General features: G+C 47.4%; 1 protein-coding gene across 4 annotated transcripts in view; it reads right to left on the reverse strand.

The window, feature by feature from the left end:
• Nucleotides 1-20103, reverse strand: part of LOC1281063 (ATP-binding cassette sub-family G member 8) — a 31843-nt gene that overhangs the window by 10096 nt on the left and 1644 nt on the right. For all 4 annotated transcript variants that reach the window (XM_061643290.1, XM_061643288.1, XM_061643289.1 and 1 more), the window contains exon 2: nucleotides 19434-19757. The gene's annotated coding sequence lies outside the window, so the exon portion shown is untranslated. The remainder of the gene's footprint in view (nucleotides 1-19433; nucleotides 19758-20103) is intronic.

Below are 20103 nucleotides of genomic sequence, written 5' to 3' on the forward strand. Positions count from 1 at the left end.
GTGCTTTCGGTGCGAGTGCGAGTGGCAGGGATAAGTAGGAAAAAGTTCGATCGATGGTTAAGGTTAAAGGGGGGGTATGGAAAGTAAATTAATTTACGGTCGGATTGCTAATTTCAAAGCAAAACAGGTTTTTAAAAGGCGAAACTCTAATCGGAAAAAGCAAAAGGTGTGTTGAAATATGAAAGCAACATTGGGCTCCTTACATGTGTATTGGTTTAGTTTACATGGTCGATTTATTCTTGTTAGATTTAACTTTTTGCTTTTTTTATTTTAAATTGATCAACATGATTTTCTGTATCATTCACTGATTTATAATAAAGTTAATACCACATCCGGCTTTAATAAATACTTGATTGTGCTAACGATCCCTTATAATGGCATTATTTTCACCTCTGCCCTCCAACGAATACACAATTAGACCGATTAACTTTTCCAAATTAAAGCATGAAAATCTTTGAAAAATAGTGTTTTTCCTTCATTTCCATAATTTCCCGCCCTAACGCTTTGTGATCAAATAGAAACGAAATCACCGCACCACAACGAACTGTCGAAACGGTTCGATTAGCAATTCATTAGCCATTCCGAGCTCGCTTGAAACCCTTGGCAGTGTTCAAGTTCAGCAAGCGCAGGGCAGCCGGATCGCTTTTCCCTTTTTGCCAGCCCTCATTCACCTGACGCCCTCGATGGCCCGAGGTCAATGTGGCTAGCGTGGCCCCCGGACGAGCCAGCACAAACGCCAAACGCCAATATTTCCACTCCACCCGATCGTATCGAATTCCGGCGATGGCCCCCATCGGAACTGGATACCAGGGGAGTGGGGAGTTTTGGGTTTTGTTTTCGATCGATCGATCGATCACCCATCAAAACCGTTTACCGTGCTTGTAACGGCTGTTTTCGAGGGCCGTGGAAAGAAATAAACCTTTTTTTATATTATTTAACGCTGGAATTTCCTATCCACCAAGTGGATGTGCGCGAAGTGTTTCCTTTCCACGCTCGCAGACCCTATTCCCGTATGTACCGTATGGTGCCCGGGAAAGGGCAGTGGCCGATTGTATTGGGCCGCCGCGCTAGCCGCAAGATCAGCTGCTGCAGTAGAAGATGAGCTGCTTGAGCTGGCCGGCGACTAACGGGCTTGCTTTCGTCGGCTTGTTTCGATTGGGAAGATGCTGTCCAAATTTCCCTGCCGTTTGCCGGTTCGGATCGGAAGGTGAGCTTTTCGGAGGGGGGTTTGTTGTTGCGGTGCAGCACTCATTATATTCCAAGCCTGCTTGTTTCTTTTCTATTTCAGTTCGAATTTCCGAAACCGGCTCGTTAGCTGCCGGGAAGGGGAGGTGTTGATTATTTTAAATTCCAGTATGACCTACTAACACCGAGATTTTTTCGTTTCCCCCGGCATCAACCCCCTTACCGAACCCCTTTGATTGACCTGAATCCACCTGGGAGAGGGTTTTTGGTGGGTAGATAATCAAACATCTTTAGAAAAGCGGGTAAAACGGCTCCCCGCAGAAAGTAAATCAACAAACCAACAAGGGTGCTGAAGTAATGCGATAACCAGGCTCAGTATTTAAATTACATCATCGCGCATAATGCCACGGAACTAATCGTCTCGCGGGGAGTTTGGCTAGGTGTGTTGGCTAACGCATAAAAGGGTTTTTTTGTTGTGCGAGTCTACACGATACGGTGGTGATACGAGCGAAAGAAAGTAGACTTTTGAATCGGAGGAAGCACAGTCTAAATGCGTTGCGTTGAGTATGTAAGTTGTCTCACGTAAGGTGTCATAATAAAAGTAAATGACACGATCCCCGCACTCCTACTGCTACGGGCTGGCACCTGCTGCATTATGGAAATCACGTGGAAAGGTGAGAAAAGCGCGGCAGTGGAAAGCAAATTAGTCACAGGTACGTCGTAACGTCCGTTTGCCGTTCGATGTGCGCGTACGCGGACGGCTCTGTACGCAATACGCGAGACGAAATGCGAAGCCGTCTGTTACCACTTTCCTTGCAACACACATCTTCCAACACCCTTCGCTCCGCCTTCGCACAGTGTGTGCGTGTTTCACAGCGCTGAAACAAACCCCCAAAAAACGGAAATTGGCTGCAAAACGGTCCCAAGCGTGGCCTCGTTTCAATCGAGCGGCCCGCTGCAAAGGGCTCCGTGTCCAGGTGTCGCGTCGCAGCGGCCACGGTGAGGCAACCGAGACTTCCTACGTTGTTTTCTTACGCCCGTAGCGAATCGTCAATCGACGTCGTCCGATTGTCCGTGACCTGCGCAGGCCGGGGGACTGTTGACGATCGAGGGGGGGGGGATGCTTGACCCCAAAAAGTAGGGTGGCCCTTTCCCTCCCCTACGATGGGCGTACGCGCGTAGCCGTTCGCGAAGCGCATCAAGCTTCGAGCGCGAATGCATACACCCGAACGAAAGACTTCACTGTGCGGTACGGCGACGAACCGCGCCGGTTCGTGTTTTGTGACGCCCATTTTTGTTTTTCTCTCTCCTTAAAACAAAAAACGATTTCGGAAGGGCAATTCAGCCGCCCTGTGTGAACCTTCTAATCAATTCGCGCACCGACCGTAGACCGTTCGCGCACCCTGCTCGGTTGCGTTGCTTTCCATCCCGCTTTCGCGGCCGTGCCTGTGCCAAGGGTGCGGGCACCGAAATTGCACCTTGAAACAATGGCCCAAGGGTGCATGCGTGCGTGCGGGAAGTGTTCATAAAGACGGGCGGCGGAGAAGAGCGATATTCAACCGCCAATGAATGTATGGATGAGCCCGAGACGCTAAACTTTTCAAAAAACTTCTCAAACAAACCGGCAATAAAACTCGCCAGCCCGATTCAAATCGGTTAAACGATTCATTGAGCTTAGAGACAGGGGGGTAGATGGATGGTGGCAAATGGCAATAAAGTGTGCAATCATCACGCACCGCATCTCACGCTGGAAAGTGCATCCCCAAATTTCGGTGAAAGATGAGAGCGAGAGTGGTGACAAATCTGGAGCATGGGAAACCAACCTGCCACGACATGCCGAACCGAGCCGAGCCGCGCAGGGAAAGTTGCGTGGGAGCAAAGCATTCGCAGTCTGGGTAGGGTAGTGTCGACACGCGGCCACCTTTCGACTGAGCCCTGAGAAAGCCACACAACACCAGCAGACACACCTACCTCACCTTAGGGCGCGTACTTTGTGGGTAATTAGTTTAAATAAAGATATTTGACAAACGCTGGTGCACTGTGCACCCGTAATTGAGCGCTCAGTCGAACAGCTTTTGCGTGAGTGAGTAGTCAGTCGGTACTAGACGCAGAAGGGTGGCAGAGGTTGACTTAATAGCACGCTGGCGCAAATGAAATGAACACTTTCGCGTCGCACACGCGCACACGGAGGGAAAAAGGGTGTTAATGCGTCGCGATAATGTTTTTTCTGATTTTTATGATTTGCTCGGTTTCATTTATGGATGTGCAGAAGAAGAAGAAAAAAAAAAGCTTATTAAAGCTTTCTTTTAATGGAATTAGGCTTTAATTATAGTGCAGTGAGGTGTCTGCTAATAACCTTCAGAGTTATGAGAGTCACCTTCATCATGCATATTTTTCAGCCAGTTTAATTGTATCTTAAATTCTATTTTTAAACACAACGCGAGACACAAACCCCCTAACAAAGGGCTATAAAATTAAATTCTAAGCAACGCGTCAACCTTGGCCCGCCCTAGGTAAACAATAGCTCACCCGAATATAACGCCAACCCGGAATGCACATGCAGACAGACAGCATAACAAAGGCAAGGTCTTGCCTACTGGTCAACTTCCTGCAACACATCTGTGCGGGGTTTGTACTTGTGTGTGTCTGATTTTGTATATTTTGTCCGTTTCAATTAACCTGCAATGCTGGCACATTGAGAGAAGCTTTTTCATCTGCATTTATGGGCTCGGTTCTCGGTTGGTTTGATGTGGCTGCTTTGTGTGAAATGCTTTCATTTTTAGTCGATCAATACGTTGAATGATGTTGCGTCAACCACACCTTTCGGGCATACTGATCACAGTACAAAGCCGTTCGATCTGCTCCAATCCATTTGCAAACGATGGCTGAGAGTGAATGTCAAACAAATATTTGAAAAAAGAAAAAAACGGGATTCGGTCGCGATTCGGTCGCGATTCATTAGGCGGTGCACCTTGAAATGCTGAATAAGTAAATGATGCGTTTCGACGCTTTCCTGGGTGTATGTTTTTTCACCCTCAACGGCTCACCCGTCCGGTTACGCGGCCCACATTTACGACCACGCGCTTTGTGCGCTTTGGCGTCGGCGGTTTGTTTGCTTTCAATTAAATTCCACTCCATTCGGACCCAAATATGTCCCGAAGCATTGCAATTAAGGCTAGCGCAAACTCGAACAGCAAACAAATTGCACTCTCGACCAGCGCCAACGTTGTGCTTGTGTTTGTGTGACGTTTCTGTTTTGTCTTTACGCGCATTCTGAGGAGATGATGAAGTGCACAAAAGAATACTAATGAACTTCCGTCCCGGTCGGTGGAAGGAATAGAGGGAGAAATAGGAAGCTAGGAAGATAGGAAACAAAACAGGCTACAACAATGCTGAAGATGGTTTCGCTTTTGCGCATTGAAGTTGTGGTTTAGATGTCACGGTAAGGTCCTTGAAGGATGGGAAGCAAATAAATTGACATTTCCGGCGACACAGAGGAAGTGTGTCTGCGTCGAGGTTCCGATTTATGACTGCGACATCCTCGGAAAGTGAATTTGTGACGATTGTCCAAAGCTGTACCATCAAGACGACGTTCATTGTGGTATTTGCTTCCAGAAATGTACCGTCAAAATACGCCAACCTTATCCATCGACTCTTTAAGAAGTCAACCCAACGCAATAAACACATCTTAGTCAACCTTTTAGTAGTAATTTGCCTACGTCAAATCAAAACAAACACAAAGATGCATGCGTTTTCCACTCCAACAAATTGCTTCTTTGCTACACTCTCACGATCATCGATCATTTCACTGGAATGCGGCACAAATCCGATTGCTTCATCGATCGTGCAAAAAAAAGGTAGTCGAGCGCGGCTGTCCCACTACACTTCCAGAGTAACAAATGTCAAAGTGAACATGCACAGGTAATGCAATACAGCAAGACGCAAATGTGATGCGTTGGCAGGCCTCGAGATGTGCTGAAGGCGTACGGTGGGACTTGCACTTGAACTACACAACCATTGCACGCCGAGAAATGGCAACTGCCAACGGGCGTGTGACATCTTTGCATCTTGCACGGAGATAGATATAGCAAGAAAGAGAGAGAGGGACCCAAAACAGGATAGAATTCCAGTTTTCTATCAACTTGGATGCATGGAATGCGGACCTATCGTAGGTCCAGTTTTCCGGACCTAACAGCCGATCAGAAAACTGGAGGGAGCCCAGATCGATCTCCTATTGCGGCACCACACCCGCTCTCACCAAATCCAGCGATGCACGAAACGTTGCAACGGCTACATTATGCAACTGTGCAACTCCAACGGGCAGTGATATCACCGTTAGGTTTGATAATCTGAAACTATGCCTCCCTTACCGGTTCCAGGACCCGGGCCGGTTGCCGAAGATTGTACGTCTTTGGTAACCGCAACCAAACTGCTGTCAAAATAATGCTGTCAAATTGTTTTAGTTGTGCCGGCCACACCGTGAGGTCACAAACTGTGTTTGTTTTAAGGTTTGCTTTATTTCTGCTTTGCAACGGTGCCGCCAATTTCGGCCATCCAAAGCCGTTCCACACGGGTAACGTTTACGACCTTGGGAAGCGGTTTTTAGTGCATCGGCCAGCTGCAACGTGTCGCTCATTTTTAGCAGCGCATTCAATTGCCTTCAATTCGCGGCGAATGATACCTTATGTCATGTCCAGTTGCGACCAGTTCAGCTTTAGGTTTTGCCTTCAAATTGGCTAGATTGGCCTGGAAGATTGATTGGACGGGCTTTTGGATTAGAATTTTCACACCCGTTCCTGCTGTAGCGTACCGAACGGCAGCGTGCTGCTAGGTTTGGTCCTTCGAACCGGATTCGTTGCTTTGATGCACACACTTCTTGTTTTCGCGCCATCAAACGAACGGTACCTCGGCAGTATGCTGCCCTTGCTGCCTATCACAAACGATTTAACCTACTTTGCGTACGATCGTTTATCATTGACGATAGGCAAAAACAAAACAAAACAAAAAAACGCAACAACATGAAGCTATCGTTTGCTCCAATACGTACCATTGTTTTCGCTTGCGCTTACCGTTGGCATTTACATTCCCACGCAATTTATCTTGCGGCTGCCTTGGCATTCACCGTTCAAACTGTTCAGACTGCTGTATAAGCAAAACCAAAACAAAAAAACAGCTTTACCTTGCAATGCAAAAAACAACCCTTCCTGACCATCATCACACTCGACCGTGAGTTAATCGTTTGCGCCAGAAGAAAGCAGCAAACATTGCAAACCTATTTTAATGAGCGAAAGAACCCGCTCTGATGATGCTCGCTCAGTGTGCATAAAACTTTCGCGATCATTTTGCTACCACTGGGTATATCAGATGAGGAGCTAAATATTTTAATGTTTTTTATGATTCGTCTGTTTATTAGTTTCGGCAAAAAACTGGGGGCATGAAGATTTCCAAACATGACACAACAACAAACACCGGTAGCACATACCCGCGGGACTGGGACAACGACCGAGACGCGGGTACCGGGTCGAATTGGGGCCAACAAGCGGGGCCAAACCCCATTAAAGTAAAAGTCTTCTCATTTTGGAGCGAGCTGTGGCTTTCGTGGCGTCTCAATCCGTCCGTCCAGTTGCGATCCCGAGTCCCCGAGTGACGGAACGGAAGACAAATTAGCCAGCAGTAGGAACGGCGGGCAGGAACTGTTTGAAACGATCGGCGTCGGCTGAGAGCCGTTCAATCGTGCTTCGGCGCTTTTGAGGCGCTTCGAACGTGCCACGGTAGGCACAAATCCCCACACAGCACGGCGACTTCTACGAAGTTTTGTGTTGCGGGAAGAGCAAACGAGAGCACCGCAAGTCGGCCGGAATGGTGGTCGTGTGATTTCCAGTAAATTACCGGTTGTTTATACTAGGTTGAGTAAGCAGCCCACAAAAAAATGAGAGAGAGAGAGAGAGAGAAAGAGAGATAGAGAGAGAGAGACAAAAATGCAGAGTGAAGTCTAAATCCACCGCTCTGCTGTTACTCCAGATGGTCTATACTTTTCGGAATCACCAAGTCGGTATGCCGCTGGTTGGTGACTTACTAGGTGGGTAGCGTAGGCTTCGAGCAGCGAGGCAAAGAGGGACGCGTTTGACGTGTCACCGTGGCGCCTGTATTACTACCTACCAGCTGGCCCTGACGTTCGGCCGATGTTTGCTGACATCTGCGAGAATGTTTTTACGAGAATATCACGTGTGGCTTTACTAACAGTAGGGTCATGTTCTCTCAGTGAGTCATCGCTTGATCGCCGTTCTCGACCAGTTTCTTGAAGTGCTTCTTGCAAAAGTCTCTGCAACATCACGCTAAATCACTATCTTTTTCTCTTCGCGTGGTAAGGGTAAGAAACGTAACTGTAAACACCTGGAGCGTCACATGGAACGAATGTGGTGCGTCCCGCGTGATGTGTGCTCAGACACACGCGACCCAGGCCGCTCAGCTTTTCCACCCCTTACAAGATCCGGGAGCTAAGGTTGCGTAGAACTTTCAGTCGGACTGGCTTCCTCCCCTTTAATGGACACGTTTGACGCTTATGGCAAATAGCGAATTTGAATGTGTGTTCTGGGTCGGTGGGAGCGCATAAAAATGTCAACGAAATACCATCGCGAGTAACAACAAAACCTCACGTTCCGATCGGTCGAATGTTTTTTCCTATTGGATTTGCTAAACATTTATCTTGCTCAACAAAGCCCGAAGAATGGCTCCAAGCTCTCTCGCACTCGAACGTCTCTGAGGGCTACCGTAAAGAGGCAAACCAAAGTAACAGACAAAAAAATAACGCCCGTACTCTTTGTGCGTCAATTCGCTCAGCTGGCAGGCCAAGCTCCGAGTTGGGCGGCGTATCGCGCTCGTTACCTCTACAGCGTCCCAACAAGGCGCAAACGACGACGACGACGACGCCGGGATGGGTAGGAAAAGCCAATTCTTCCATTTTTCCCCTCAGATCGGACGGCAAAGATCGCTTCGTCACACAAACACAACCTTGCACGGCCGGTACGACCCAACCCGCGGCTGTGGGGAGTGGCTGGAACGAAACGGACGTTCCAACCGAACGTACCATCATCTTCTTGCGTAAAAGCTTGGAACTCGAGGAAAAAAAAAACGCCGAAGCAGAACGGTGGAAAATTCATGGACAAAATCGGACCGCGGCAGTACAACGCTAGGCCTGGAAAGGGTTTGCAGTGATGGGAGTGAGGCGAAAAGTCGCTGAACTTTTCACGGCGCGCGCGATAAGAACGCTGGTTTGGTGTAATAATAGTACTTGCGAAGGAAATAACACATGTGCAGTCGCAGACGCAGCTTTCCTTATGCGAGGGTTTGTGTGGGGATCTAGTGTGTCGCTGTACACGGATTGCCATATGCTTGCAGGCTGTATTTGAATTTGCAAATTTGGTTCCTCCGGTCCGGCCTCGGTTCCTTTTACGGGTGGACCTGACAGCTGTCAAAATTGTCAAACGTTAACGCATAACACGCAGCGACACACCAAGCACATAGCACGCTGGAGGCCACGGTGTCAGCGCGATCGTCCACGGGCATGCCATGCCAGCGATCGCCTTGTATCGGCCCCGGGTGTGTTCAAGTTACGGATGCTGCGTATGCTGCGGTTTCAAGTTCATGCTGAAACAGTTCTAGCGGGCAGGAAAAATGTGCAAACTACCTTTACGGCGCTCTAAACGCAGCCCTTCATCTCTCCAGAAGATACTCACACAGCCACAATTTTCCTTTTTTTTGTTGCTGCTGCTTCTGTTATGCCTGTATCTCGTCCGCCGCATGTCTTCCGCAAGTTGCTTCGTACGCCCACCCATCTCACTTTATGGCGAAGCTTTCGTAACCTTGGCTTCCTCCGGGCCAACGCGCGCTCACACTCTCCACCTCCTAAGAACGCGTTGCTGCCCACGAATGGGCTCACATGAACCGTCTTCGCGGTGGTGGCCGTCTTTAAGCGCGTCGTCGTCGCCGTCGTTCGGATACGCTTACGTGTGTGTGCGGGTGTTTGCTTGCTCCGCTGTGCCATTGACCTTTTCCCGCGGCGGTTTGGCGTCTTTTGCTTTGGCGTTCCTTTTGCTGCTCCTGCAAGATATATTCTTGCGGTTTTTTTTTGTGTGTGTGGTTGTTAAAATGCTGTTGTGAAAATGTTGCATATTTTTCATTTTGGGTATGGATGGCCCAACAGCTAAATTTTTAGTAAAATGTACAAATTACAGCGATTCGTGTTGATTTTGTTTATGTAAAACTCTTAAATTGCATTATTTTTACACTCAATTGTAAAGAAATTGATTTCTCCTAATAAATACGGCACTTAAACACATCTCGACAACCACATTCATCAACAAATAGCACTCAAACACTCAAAAACAGTCAAAGCAAAAATGTCTGAAAACATTCCTCTCCTACCACTCATTTAAATCTTTCGATGCTTACACTTCTACCAATCAATTGGAGGTTGGTGCTGCTTCTCTACTAACGTTTCAAGTAATTGTGAGAGCTCGATTTTTTTTCGCGCAGCTACAATCCCATCGGTCGTTACTTCAACTCTAATCGGACGGACATTACTGCGGGTGAGAAGTATCGCCGCGCTTGTTATGTCTTTATTCTAATTCTAGCTCGCTCCCAGCCTCGGCAGTTCCCTTTCCAAAGTGCGCCTAAGCATCACTATTCAATCGGGAAGCCGGAGGAAGCCTAAACGCACAGGCCCAGTGAGGGAAGTAACTGTAACCAGCATTAGCAAACGCCGTACTCCCGAACGGAAGAGGCCCTATCAAAATCGGATCCGAACGCTGTTTTGCTGCTGAATGCTGAATGAGGGAGAGAAGCTTTGCTGCAGGCGGTTAAGAACACTTAGGCGGGGAAGATTTTCGTTCTTTCGAAATCAGCCCCAAAGAAACATAACCATGACAGCTGATAAACGTACGTAATTATGAAGGCCGCACCGTTTTTGCTTTTTTTTGGTTCGTGATCGTTCAACAAGATCGGGGAAAGAATGTTTTTTTCCTATCCACTGGGAAGATAAACACTATCATCAGACGCTGAAGGAGCGACACTTAGCTGCGCGAGCCTCTTCAGGGTACGATCACCGGATGGTCGGATGGTTGTTCTTTCTTCCCCCGTTGGCTGATACTTTAACGCTTCGGCGTGGTTGGGATTTCGGTGTAAGTTATTGAGAGAAATCTTCCCGACCACTTTGTTGCCCTGCCGCAACAAGCATTCGCACACACACGCGCGGTGCATTCCACCTACCGATTCTCGCGCTTTGCATACCGGCGGACGGGCGGGAATCGATTTATTTTCGGCCCGTACATGTCTCGAGCTCTGGAGATTTATTCCCCCCCTCCGCGTGTGAACCGGTTCCCCGGGGAGTGAAAACGCCTTCACATCGCGTTCGCGATGGTTTTTTTTTCTTTCTTCGAAATATCTCCTTCCCCGTCGGGGAAGATTGCGTAGGGAAAGTTGAGTGACCGGTCGAGTTCAGATCACAGTCGCTGTGTGAGAGATGCAGAGTGGAGTCGATCGTATTAGTTTGTTGTTGTTTTAATGCTTTCTTCCAACACAGAGTGAAGATTTTATGCGCTCAAACCTTCATCCGACCGCGACCGTGGCGTACGACCCGGGAGACAGCATCAACATCAACAACAGCCACTTGTCGCTATGCAAATAAACACGCGACCTCATACGTGGTTCCCCGCGATCAACCACAGTTCCACCACAGTGTGTTGAAAGTGAAAGAAAGTTTCTGACGGGCTTTTGTGTTTATGTTTTTCTTTTTTGGTTGATCGCTTTCGTGACATTTGTTTATTTGCTACACTTTGCCCTGGAAGGCTGTGATGATGGTAGGTTTGCTTTATTTCGTGTGCAGTTTTCGATTCATTGTTTCCGGAGCGGCAAAGACCATTCCCATCTGTCACACAAATGGTTACAAATGAGGTTCCGCAGGGCGGGCGAAAGTCCACGCATTTCCCGTTGGCAGCGGCCAACGGATGGGAACGGATTGATTCTTGAGCTTGTTTATATTACTTTTCACCTTGCAAGCATGCGTAATGTGGCAGGTTCGGTGGCCTCGGAACTGAGTATGGGATGTGTCAGCAGAGGGAATACATTTAAACTCACCGAGCAGCGTGTAGAGCCTGAGATGATGAGCCATAATGTCTGTGGACAGTGGTAAAAGAACACGGCGCGCTAAAAAGCCAACGCCCAACAATTAACCATTTTCTAAAGATCGTCCACTGGAACTCATTTTTAACGGGTTCGTTCTATCGGTACAGCACCTTTGCGCGCTTTTACATCATTTACATCACCGGGTGTCCAATTGGATACGCACCACTACTGGGGAAAGGGAGGGGCGTAAGAAACAGCGTTTTTCAATTCAACCTTTTTTCTATGACGGCAGAAACGGCGTATGCGTATTTGGAGGACAATGACAGCTGACCCAGGTGTAGGAGATGGCGGGAAATGGAGTGGTTAGTTTCGTTCGTGATGGATGATGTTACACGATGACGGTTTCGATGGTGGAAAGCGCTCAAGAAAAGCGACACGGGGAAAGACAACGGCGGCCCGAGAGGCCAAGAGCTGGTGGCAGTAGTACATGGTTGCACTGATACGGATCAGGAGTTTGTAAAACGCTTCACGCGTCAGGCACACGGCCGTTCTGATGTAACCGTAACAGTGATGATGGCAGCTGATCATATCTCAGCGATCTGGTAACTGTATCATGGGTGGAATAAGGTTAAACCATTTTTGGACGATAGAAAATTTGGAGTGCGTGTACGATTTAATTGAATGCTTTTTGTTTCATTAAAATGAAATACATAATATCAATCAATCATGAGAAAGATAACAATGTATTAAATACAAGATTACATTTTACTTAAAATCTATTAAATCACTCGCTGCAAAGTGGCTCAGCATTGAAATGATGCATTGTATTCTACAATTTCTCTTTTCTTATGCTCACTTTACTCACAAATTGCAATTTTATTATCATTGTGATGAATTGGGTTGATAAATGTAATTGTTTTTCACTCTTTCCATTTCTAATCACATGATAACATTTTCTCAAACCTCACAGCGCCAACATGAATGGATTGGCTCCCCCTTCCAACAGCGAGAATGGCCGCGTCGTAATCACGGTGACCAACTTTCTTTCTACTTGGCGGCTGCTTGTAATGGAAACGAGCCCGAAATCTTCCCCCAAATTTGAGGTCAGCCGCATCTCCACGCCCCCCGAGCTCGGCTACATTACCGATGAGATACACCGCTGACCATCATTGCTATCGGACGCCCCATTCTCTGTGTAGGCCCCGCGGCATTCGAAGCGTCCTCAAAACAGGTTCAATTTGCTCGCCAGCACACACTCACACACACTCACGTGCACGGTCAAAAGAAAGCCGAACAGCACACGCAAAGCGTCCATTTCGATCCCGACCAATCTCATTTATCATCGGCCCGCTCGGACAGAGTGATAATGCCGGCCGGCCGGTCGCTCGACCCTGCTCGAAAGCTAAACGTGGCCACTACACACCGTACAGCCCAGCGATCCCTTGGCCGGGGCACCCGCGCTACTACCCGCAAACGCTTCTCTATGCACCTCCGTGACGCTAATGGCGCGTCGCGCAAGTAGGGTTCGTCGCTTTCATCCGCAGTCTTTCGTTTTGTGCCACGTGTGCCGCGCGCTATGCTATTGCTGTGCGGCATCTAGCGCCCGGGCGAGAACAATCGTATGCACTTGCACGGGCGAAAGTGGTAATTCCGTGCACCACATACCTGCCTGCATGTGATGTTGTGACGTGTGTTTTATGCGACGCGAGACAACAAAACGATGTCTTCCAGGCGATGGTGAGGCCACGATTTAGAGAGGGGAAACAGGCGGCAGGCATGTGGGAGGGCTTCGTACGCTTTATTGCATCGCTGTTTTTGTTGCTGCTGTTGTTTCGGCGGGGGAAAGTTTTCACTCTTCTCCGCGAATGCTGCGAGCGTTTCACTTTCACGAAGCCACGTTTTGACGGAAGGCGGAAGGCACAAGTGGCCTGTGCCACCGACGCAACCGTGCCGACGCATGAAGGGCCAATAGTAGCGAAGGAAAAAGGGGAACAGAGAGGGTTTTTTTTTGTTATGGAAAAATGGAATTGATGTTGATATGAGATCGAGAGGGAGAGAGCGTCTGAATGAGAACGGAATGAGCAATATACACTTTACAAAGCCATAAAGGCAACTGCCTCCCAGCAGCTGCGAAGACGACAGCGACGACGACGACGACGACGATCGATTGTATTGTTTTTCGATGAGCTCCGTCGGTGGCCTCCATTCCAGTAAGAAAATTACCCGAACCGAACGATCGCGCATCAGCAAAGAAGAAAGTAGCCCTTTCGGCCTACCCTTCTCACCCTCTTTTAATCAATGACCAAGCGAGAGAGAGAAAGAGAGAGAGAGTGCGATTGAGAGGAAAGAAAAATGACGATAGCGACGCGGTTGCTAATTGCTTTTGGCATTCCTTCGACAGAGATCAACCGAGACTTCCCCATCCCGCACTGACCGAATCGTTCGAGCTGTGGCTGCCAGCGGTAGAGGGTACGGGTGTAAATTTGAATGGAGAAAAGCCCTTTAATGCGTTTCAATCGAACGATCGGACTCGATCGGCGGTGTCTAGGGTGACGTCCTATCGCAGGCCTAGAACGGTCCACCCCAACTCGGTTTAATAGCACGCATCGGGCAACGGTTCGTTGACCCCGTACTCACGATACCGTTAAGGGCTTTTCGCTGCGGTATGCTAATGGGTGGCTTGGGTTTAAACGTTGACAGTGGACTTTTCGATAACCAGAAAGCAACGAGAGAGGTGAAATAAAATCCGATTGGATTGAAACGATTCGAATTGGATGGTGAGGAGAAATTGGTTATTTCTGTCTTTCTTTGAAGGGAACTTCAGGCAGGTGGTTCGTTTGAATTGAATGCGATTTGAAGCTAAAGGCTCTAACATGTGTTGACCAGAGAAATACATCAACAGCTCGCAAAAGCATCAATCATTTCTAGCAAACCATTTTGCCACTGAATTGGGACAAATGATTGAGCCACTGAATTGGGTCAGCAATAATCAATTGAACGATGATGTCGTAATGATGATGGTATGCGAAATAACACACAAAGTGCAAACTAATCCACCCGCAAAAAATGCTACCAATTCAAAAACATTCGTGTGTCACACGATTCATGCAAATATCTTCAAGCAAGTCGCACCCACTGACATGCTTCGTGGCACCTTTGAGCATATGTTTTATTCATCGTCCGTCTTCAACGTGGCGCAGTGATTACAATATTACGCGCCCAATGTCGGTCCATCGGCTCCTTTAAACGACGTGCGTAGAATCCCGAAAATCCGCTACCCACCACAACCGGGCCGGCTTGGCCCGCCATACACGTACATCGCGACGAGCATTGAATTTCTCTTTTGCACTCAAAACTCTCCAAAATCTCTTCTGACCGACACGACCACGACCAGCAGCAGCAACATGATCTTGGCAGCCCACTCCGTCCATATATTTACATGACCGCGTGCAAGTAGCGTTGAGCTTGGGGCGCAAAATTGGCAAAAGGAGGAAACAATAATCAACCGCAAACGAAAAACCACCTAACCTCATTTCTACTGCTCGGGCACGATCAGCCAAACCAAATCCGATGAGCCTGAACCGAGCCTGCGCGCTGGTAGCGAGGTGGACATGGGGAAGCGTTTGAGAAGATTATGCTACACTCGGCACACTACCGGAACACTTTGTGGGTTTCAGCGTTTCTTTCTCCAAATGTGTGTGTGTGAGTGTGTTTTCTTTTCTTCTTCTTTTTTTGGCCAGAAATTATGTACTCCGATCGTTTGGTGCAAATTTTGCTGCTTTTCTTTGCCACCCTTCCTGCTTCCCCTCCAACCCGTTCGCCCCCTTTTTGGTACAGTATGAACTCTTACCCAAGCTGCCTTCCCTGGCTTTCCCTCCCCTCATTGCACCAGGGCAGGCGAAAGATCCGGAAATGGAAGATGATCGATCGATTTTCCACCCGGCGGTCCGCCGAGCGTTCGAAAGATGCGATGCATGCGATACGCTAATGCAAATTGCAATCTCGACGATGGTTTGCCGTCGATATGCGAAACGCACCGTAAATCGATTGGAAAGATGATTCCTGCCCTGCCCTGCCTCCGCATTTGCTTGCCTGCGCCGCTTTCGCTCCGGTCCGGCTTTCCATCGCGGTTCACGTTCGTCAATCATAAGCCATCATCATCGCTCCGAAGTAGTGCATGTAGAATTGGGTAAATTGAAATATTACTTAATTGTTCATTTGTTTACGTTCGATGTATGATGTCCGCGGTGTGTATAGGAATGCGCTCTCTCTCTCTCTCTCTCTCTCTCTCTCTCTTTCTCTCTCTCTCTCTCTCTCTCTCTCTCTCTCTCTCTCGTTTAATCTACTTTTCGTCTGCCACGCCAATCTTGCTTCGGTGTAGCGTTTTCTTTCGATCGATACAGGTGCGCCAAGAGGATGGCAGAGGATGGGAGCTGCAAGTGAAACCACGCATTATGTGTGCAAACAACGCCACAAATCGATCACCACGCACTTCCGTGGTACGTGCGATGCGTTTGCGAGCTGGGAAATTTGGCGCTCGAGAAAAACTAACAACGAAACCACAACACAACATCAAGAAGCGAACCCAATTTTAGGATTTGATGGTTTTTCTTTCTCTTTCCAATTTTTCTCTTTTGCATCTTTTCCCCCCCAAGTTTTCCAACCAGCACCGTTACCGACTGGTTGCGCTTTTGGCCACACGATTATTTGCGTTTTTTTTTATTTATTTACGCACTTACGCGGGCGCTTGGGTGAAACTGGGCCACCACCACACTACCCGATGGGGTAGGGGGAGCTGTTTTTTACCGCGTTCTGTGAGCAATCGAGTGCGGTTTGGGAGCAGACACGTTTCGGTTATCAAAGGGGGTGCTAAATGATGAGGGTTCGATGAGCTCAATGCGATCGCGGGAAAGGGTGCATTGGCGCGGAAGTCGCGATCGCCATGCCGTATTAGGGCGGAATGTGCCAGGTGTGGGTCCCAGTTGATCCCACTTTAGAAAACGTGTTAGCTGGGCTCGTTTGCGCAAGCATATCTGCTTGCTCTAGTTTTCAAGCGGTGCAGGTAGTAGTGTTGATAGTATGAGCAACTTTTATACTATTTTTTGTCCAAAACGAAACGATGATAAATTCATCACACTCTACAATAAAATGTACTTTATACTTCTTTTAGAGTTGGAAAATTGGTGTGCAAAAAAATCCTATACTGACTAGAAGCTCAATACAATGGAATGAAATGTTAGGATCTTTGTAACTTTTTAAGTATTTTTTGTCAAAATTGTTATATCATTCGAAACAAAATCAACAGATGTATGTATTCATTATAGGAAACCCCCCAGACACGACAGTATTTGGGGTCGTTAAAAATTTTCCAAAGAAAGTCCTAAGTCGAAAAAGATGTATATTTAATATCTGTCAATATAATGTTTATAACCGACATATAACCGAGAGTCGAAATGTATGATATCGTTTATTTAAACTAAAACAATTTTCGATGAGGTATTAATTTTATTCCAAAGTCGAATTTCAGGATATAAGTACAGTAAAACGCCTTTTATCCGGGCTCATCGGGACTCAACCTTGCCCTTATACTTAAATAGCACGGCTATTGGGTCCAAGAACGTTTTTTATCACTAATTCTTGAGATATTGTTTTTTTTAAATTGATATACATATTGTTTTGGTAAAGCTTTGTCAGCTTTTATGAACTTCATGTTATTTCAACGAAAATATTGAAAATTTGCCCAAAATCTTAGTGCTTTTTGTTATGACGATGTGCTCTGATAACGATTTGTTTTCAAATATCCTCCTCGGCACGCAATGTCATCTTCCACTGTATTCAAATTCGGGTAGTTGGAGAATCATGGGAAATGTGTATGTAAGGAATATGAGTGAGAAATTAATAAAAAATCCCACCGTTGTTTTTCTAAATAACAGTTTTCAACTGTCAGAATCAAAATAATCGTAAAACTCGGGGGGTTTGTATCTCCTCGAGGTTTTCCTGTACTTTGACAATAGATACTGCTCAAGGCTTTCATCTGGTTGTGTGCTTTATGATGTAAAACTATGTAGAACTATGTACAAATGTATACTACTGAAACATTGTGCTTTTGCTCTAGCACTGTTACAACAGACCATTAAAAATAATTACTTTTACTATGTAAACGTACCATGTTACGGTTGCAAACAAAACGACTTTTCAGAAATCTCCAGCAAGTTTTTAGCAACCGTGTTTCGCATTAAAGCTACTATGCACTAACATTCCAAGACCAAGCAATAAATCTCTGTACACTAAATGTATTTTAAACGACATTCCAACAATGTAATCGCTAGAGCTCCAATCGCGTCTGTCAACTTTCAAGTTGGTTTTCTTTTAAACAGCTTCCCAAACAGTTCCTCAATCCTGCAGTGGTTTCTGATAATGTTTGCCCACGTATGGCACGCATTGTTGTGCGGCTGCTGCTTCCTGCCCGCGTAACGCATCTCGGAAGCTTGGGAACGATCTTGCACCAACGAACCTCGACGCCTGCAACCTCTTAAACGGCACGTTCCACCCTTGAAACCGTGCCAGCGCACAGTGCAGGTGCAGTTTTCGGATTGTTAATGGTCATTATGTTACATTTTATTAGCCACCTGGAATGCAGCAATACGGTGCAGCAAACCGTGCGCGATGGCACGCGTAACGCAATGTTGCAAACCCTAATCGACCATGATGCACCCCGTGCAATCAGTTCGGTTGGGTTGGGGTTTATTGAACGGTTTTGTTAAAAGCAGTGGCCCTTTTTTTGTTTTGAAGGTAACCGTTAAGGTCCATAAAGCGGTCGCTTGTTTATGACGGCGTTATGATACTCTTGTAGTCGCGCACGGTATGGCTCAAGCTTCCGAAAGCAAAACACACATCCACTCGCACGGCGGTACATATATAGCCTTGGCTGCTACGATGTTATGATAGTCGACGGGAGATTAAAAACAACAACACTTCCCAAAGAAAACCTCTGAGCCGGGGGGGAAGACCCTCCTTGTGTGCATTTGGTAATGTTTTTATGTTTTTCCTAATAGTTACACGTTCTCGTATAAAGCTGCCGCTGGGTGCGGTGGGATGAGGTTGATCGGGGCGGCCCTGCGCGGAACACGCACGAGTGAGCCGCCCCGATTGCAGGCCTGCACCGTGCCTGACCTCATTGAGGCTTCGAGCGACCATTGTCGTTTTGGTGCGACGGTTGACGATAGTTGCTGCTGTAACCGTGCAAGTTCGTTTAAAAAATGAAACCAAAAGAAATGCTGCTAACCACACACACACACATGCCTGGGTGCGATCACACAAAAGCTTACAAAACGAACGAGCACGATAGGTGCACCGTCAGGAAATCGCTGTGCGCACATAAACATAACCGCAAACCCAGCTTCAGAGGTAAAACGCTGCGACGATGATCGCTGTGTGCTGAGGTCTCTCAGCTGAGATATCAGCGCACACCACCACCACACGGCACGTCGAGGGTGCCACCGGTAAGTCACCGAAGACCGCCGCTGGCAAAGGCAAAGGCAGGCTCTGTGCGGACGTGGTTCAGTTGCTTTCAGGTTCATCCATAATTCATGGACGGCCGGCTTTTCGGTTTCCTCCGCTCTGGCCCGAGGGCCCGACGTAGAGGGGAATGGAAGCCGGAAAAGCCGATGCACCATTTCCTTCTCCACCTCCGCGACTGTCTTTGATTCCGACGCGCAGAAGAAAGAAACCCCGCCAAACGCTCAAAACAAGCGCAATCGGGCAAAAGACCTATCGCATCTTGGTCGAAGAAAACCTTGAGTTACTTTTTTCGGTTACCATGACTTTTGATTCGTTCGCTTTGTGGGTGTGTGTGTGTTTTAGGAAGACGCTGTGACCTCCACCAACTAGTCGGCTGGAGGATAAACACAAAGACTCGTTTTTTCGTAGTTTTTTCGACGCTAAATAGCTTTCGGTGGGTTGAATCGTCATATAATTTGCATTTTATTAATTAAAAGCTTCATCCATCCATTTTCCTTTATCGCCTATTACGTGTGTGGAAAACTATCGCTATCGTCACCATCAGGCCTGGGGCAGTATTTTCGCAACGGCTTTGATGACGGCTGAAAATTGATCTTTTCACTTACCGTTTTGCTCCAAAGAAATACGTTAAAGATGAGGCTTTAATCGGTCACTGTTGGACGATTTTTCTTCGATTGCTCTCCCGCGTTCCTCGTGGGCTTCGGTGATGCTGTATCACTCTGCTTGCTTGTGACTTTTTTTTTATTTGTTTATTTCCTTTCCGCTTGGCAAAACGATCACTCGAAATATTTGTTTTTGTGCATAGGCTTTTCGCCCTTTCAAACTATTTTCAATCTACTTCACCCACAAACTAACTTCTTTCACTTTCTTAAAACATTCCGCGCGTTCACACGGCGCGCTCACATTGTCGAACGGCTAGAGGGGCGGCACTGAGAAGCGAGACGAAGTTAGAAAAGTAAAACAACGAGTCCCACCACCCCCCGCAACTGGACCACATTAATGCATGGGGCATGGGAATCGGGTGGCAGATCAGTCCGATCTTCCGGGCACATTGATGATCACTTGTTTGGCGACCGTGGCGATCGTCTTCACAGTGGTTCACAGTTCCCACTCTACGCTCCCCACTACGGAAGGTTTCACTCTTGACACTGTTTCACGGTCAGTTGGTCGGAATTTTTGGTCATTTTCGGGGATCAGCGGGGGTTTTTACCCCATTTCCGCCCTGTGTGACCAACAGGTTTAAAGGCTAAACACCGCGATCACACTTTTTTTTTC

The sequence above is a fragment of the Anopheles gambiae genome, chromosome 2 (genome assembly GCF_943734735.2).
Source record: "Anopheles gambiae chromosome 2, idAnoGambNW_F1_1, whole genome shotgun sequence".
Taxonomy (NCBI): domain Eukaryota; kingdom Metazoa; phylum Arthropoda; class Insecta; order Diptera; family Culicidae; genus Anopheles; species Anopheles gambiae.